This window comes from Sinocyclocheilus anshuiensis, unplaced genomic scaffold, assembly GCF_001515605.1.
Source record: "Sinocyclocheilus anshuiensis isolate Anshui unplaced genomic scaffold, SAMN03320099.WGS_v1.1 scaffold2461, whole genome shotgun sequence".
Classification (NCBI taxonomy): domain Eukaryota; kingdom Metazoa; phylum Chordata; class Actinopteri; order Cypriniformes; family Cyprinidae; genus Sinocyclocheilus; species Sinocyclocheilus anshuiensis.
In genome coordinates, this window is record NW_015552846.1 from 347,011 (window position 1) to 351,955 (window position 4,945).

The 4,945-nt window shown below is 39.7% G+C and overlaps 1 pseudogene; it reads right to left on the bottom strand.

Annotated features, from left to right (window-relative positions):
• The window catches only part of LOC107668133 (uncharacterized), an 8,963-nt pseudogene extending 7,299 nt beyond the window's left edge, over positions 1–1,664 (bottom strand).
• Between the last annotated feature and the right edge of the window lie 3,281 nt (positions 1,665–4,945).

The following is a 4,945-nucleotide window of genomic DNA, read 5'->3' on the forward strand; positions in this document are numbered from 1 at the left end:
GACATATATGGTTCTTTTTGTGACAACTTTTCAGTCAAGTTATGATTGAAACTTGCATTTCTCACTGCTTTCTGTATGGTTTCCACAAATCTAGACACCGCAATGTCTTCAGCCACAAAGAGCCCCTCAAAAAAGGAATGATCATCAGAACTGAGGAAGAAAGAAAAATAGGAAATACATCCATTAAATAAATAAAGTAAATCAATAAAAAGACTGAAACAAAAGACCACCTTGTGTCTCTGCGAAAGCGATATAGCTTTCTGTTTCCATCGGCTGAAACAGCCAACATTTCCGGCATGCAGGCTGGGCAGGTGAAAGGAGCACCATAGCAGAGCTGGTCTTCCTCAAATGAAGCATATGAAAACTCTAAGAAGCTGTGCTGTAGTGTATCGCCGTTGATTTGTCCAGACTGGAAGATATATAGAATGAAATAGTATATGTAACAATGTCTGATAATTAGGGGTGGAACGGTTCAACTTACTCACGGTTCGGTTCGTATCATGGTTTTAGAGTCACTGTTTCGGTATGGTTCGGTATGTGCTATTCAATCAAGAGCAGTGAGTGATTTCTTTGTTGCTCTAATTAATATTAAGAAAGTGTTGTCACTTTAAGAGAATGCACTGATCTAGTGCACTGATACAGTGCGTTCAGCCGGCTATGTCTGCTATAGGACACTTACCAAGACGGGCATTTTGACATAATTTTTGTGTGAATTTGTCCATTTAAACACAATACTTCAGAGAAAGCTCAATATTTGCACGCGTTCCGAGGCACGGGTTTGCGTGCTTCGGATGAGTGCACGCACAAATCTTCTCACTGCGTGCGCGAGCTCGCGTCCTCTGGCTCTTAAATGTTTAAACTGGCAAAGCTTACATGAGTTTAGTTTAAACACAGATATCAACGTGTGCTGTTCAGGGGGGTATTCCAAAAAGCAGGTTATGTGACATATCCGGGTATGTTTGAGGACAAGCGAGCGGATAACCTCAGTTTTCGGTTCCAAAATCCGAGGTTACTTTCAGGGTATGTAAGTAACCATAGTAACTTGTTGTAATGTATTGGGAAGCCAGAATGCGCATCCATCAACAGAAACATATATTAGCCGAACCCTGTTTGTTTTACGTGTTATTTATAGCAAACCATACAGATGCATTGTCAGATTTAAGTTGAACCGTGGTCCTAGCGTGTGCCGAACCGTGTGTGGAGAACTGTACGGTTCGATTTTTTTCCGCGAACCATTCCACCCCTAATGATAATGGAAAGACATTTTATAATATGGTAATAACAATTACACTTACTCTTCCTCCAATCTTAGTGCGATACTCCAGCAGCTTTGCGAAGGCTTGTCTGGAGAATCCCGGAGAGATGACCTTGAGTTCCTGAAAGGAGCTCAGGAGGTCCAGTGTATAAAGTGTGGAACTGGTGACAGAGGCAGGCCAATATCCACTCCTAAGGAGGTCCTTCAAGTCAGGGATCCACTGATGCTGGCACGTTTGACATACATAGTGGCTGATGCAAGTCAAAATGCCCTTTGGACAAAAAAGTACATTTAAAAATTAATTTTAAAACAGTTAGGTAATTCTGCACATTGTGAATGGTTGAGAGACACTGCACAAGTTCCTATAATCACGGCACTCAAACCAGACTTCTTCAGTAGTATCACACATTGTTTACATTTGTCTAAATCATCAAATTACAAACAGCTGTGTTGGCTAATGACAATACCATGTGCTATACCATAGATTTTGACACGACTGCAATTGTAAGCACAATGCCACAGCACACTAGTATGAAAAACATCAAATCTACAATAGCAATCTAAATAGTGAATTGTTCTTACCATTGATGGTAATTAAAATCACTGGTTTGCCCGGTAATATGGTGAAGTTTGTGCCTTCACAGGAGCAGTCTGGCGCCTTCACTGTTGGCAAAATGCAAGCTGGCAAAAAGAAAGAAAAGCACTAAAAGCACTAATCTGTAACTGGCTGCAGACACACATGAACAGCAAAATGAGGGCTTTTGTGAGAGCATACCTAGCATACCTTTGCAATATCCATCTTGCCCTTTAATGACACATGAGGTTGGAGGAATGGCTTAAAAAAAAACATTATTCACACATTCCCTGTTGTGGAGTGGCTGTTTTTTGTGATGCAATACATCACAGTCCCCACAGAACCACTCCTCAGGAAGACACTTTCTGCACCTAGGGAGAAAACTTACTTTTCTCATAAATGTGGTTTTCATCTGGGTGTCCCCCAAAACACATGCACCTTAGCCTATAAAGCAGGGCACTAAACATTAAAACCAACCTAATAACAGCAGGCTCATGGCAAAGCCAACACAATGGCTGACCAACAGCCTCTTTTGCAATAAGGCATTTTAGGTGGTATGGTCTTGCTTCTTTCCAGCGCTCTGAGGCTTTCTGCTGCCGAAAAGACCATGATGATGCAGAGCTTTTCTGAGGCTCAGCAGAAGGATAAGACGTCAAAATATCGGAGAGCCTCTCCATATTTTTTTCTGTAAAGAAAATATGAAATAAAGCTGTAAGGGACAATTTAGATGAGGACCAATTGTCCTCATCTACCCCACCTATCAACCCCACCAATTGACCACAAAGTCAATTGATCAATATTTAGAATAAACACCATTTCATGATTCAGTATCAAACTAGCTTTAATCTTTACTAAATTGTGTTCTTAATCTATTTACGGCAGTCAGTTTTGTCTAAAGGGTTTTTCTTTAATCACACATGGATTTTAGATTTAAACTTAAATTCATCACTTTGATTTACCAAATTGCTCGTGAGGATTTAGTTCTGCTGAGGGTACAGTAAGTGGAACCTCCACACTGGATGAAAGGGAGCATTCAACCGGGGTGTGTGTGACTGTAAAACAGTACATAGAAGAAGAAAAACATGTTAGGCTATCACAGCATGTTTTTTTTTTTTTTTAACCAAAACTGAACAATTTATGAAATCAGACATATTTCTGTTAAGAACTTGGTAATGTCTTCTACTATAGCACTGCTGATGCTGGCACGTTTGACATACATAGTGGCTGATGCAAGTCAAAATGCCCTTTGGACAAAAAAGTACATTTAAAAATTAATTTTAAAACAGTTAGGTAATTCTGCACATTGTGAATGGTTGAGAGACACTGCACAAGTTCCTATAATCCTGGCACTCAAACCAGACTTCTTGAGTAGTATCACACATTGTTTACATTTGTCTAAATCATCAAATTACAAACAGCTGTGTTGGCTAATGACAATACCATGTGCTATACCATAGATTTTGATACGACTGCAATTGTAAGCACAATGCCACAGCACACTAGTATGAAAAACATCAAATCTACAATAGCAATCTAAATAGTGAATTGTTCTTACCATTGATGTTAATTAAAATCACTGGTTTGCCCAGTAATATGGTGAAGTTTGTGCCTTCACAGGAGCAGTCTGGCGCCTTCAGTGTTGGCTAAATGCAAGCTGGCAAAAAGAAAGCACTAATTTAGATTATCTGTAACTGGCTGCAGACAAACATGAACAGCCAAATGAGGGCTTTTGGAAGAACATACCTTGCTCATGGATGAAATATCCATCTTGCCCTTAATGACACATGAGGTTGGAGGAATGGCTTAAAAAAAAACATTATTCACACATTCCCTGTTGTGGAGTGGCTGTTTTTTGTGATGCAATACATCACAGTCCCCACAGAACCACTCCTCAGGAAGACACTTTCTGCACCTAGGGAGAAAACTTACTTTTCTCATAAATGTGGTTTTCATCTGGGTGTCAGTCCCCACAGAACCACTCCTCAGGAAGACACTCTCTGCACCTAGGGAGAAAACTTACTTTTCTCATAAATGAGAATGGTTTTCATCTGGGTGTCCCCCAAAACACATGCACCTTGGCAAAGCCAACACAAAGGCTGACCAACAGCCTCTTTTGCAATAAGGCATTTTAGGTGGTATGGTCTTGCTTCTTTCCAGCGCTCTGAGGCTTTCTGCTGCCGAAAAGACCATGATGATGCAGAGCTTTTCTGAGGCTCAGCAGAAGGATAAGACGTCAAAATATCGGAGAGCCTCTCCATATTTTTTTCTGTAAAGAAAATATGAAATAAAGCTGTAAGGGACAATTTAGATGAGGACCAATTGTCCTCATCTACCTCACCTATCAACCCCACCAATTGACCAAAAAGTCAATTGATCAAAATTTAGAATAAACACCATTTCATGATTCAGTATCAAACTAGAGTTAATCTTTACTAAATTGTGTTCTTAATCCATTTACGGCAGTCAGCTTTGTCTAAAGGGTTTTTTTTTAATCACACATGGATTTTAGATTTAAACTTAAATTCATCACTTTGATTTACCAAATTGCTCGTGAGGATTTAGTTCTGCTGAGGGTACAGTAAGTGGAACCTCCACACTGGATGAAAGGGAGCATTCAACCGGGGTGTGTATGACTGTAAAACAGTACATAGAGGAAGAAAAACATGTTAGGCTATCACTGCATGTTTTTTTTTTTCTTTTTACCCAAAACTGAACAATTTATGAAATCAGACATATTTCTGTTAAGTACTTGGTGATGTCTTCTACTATAGTGCCACTGAAAGGTTTATGTACTGTTTAAATGTCTTTTTAGATATTGGAATATTTTAAACTCTCAACAATCAATTACAGTGTTCTAATTTGATTTGGTCCAACATCTACATAGTAAATTCCTACAAATGTAAAATAATTCAGATATAACCTGTAGCTGAAGCTTGGCGTCGCCCTCCTTGCCTCCCCCTCGGCTTGCCATGTCCTAAAAACTCCCTTTTAGAGGTCTGTGGAGGGTCTCCTACAGAGCGTGCACGTTTTCTCTCCACAGCTGCTGTCTGTGTGTTGGAGTGAATATTTCTTGTAAGACTGATGCTAAAGGTACTGGAACCAAAAGACAGGTGATT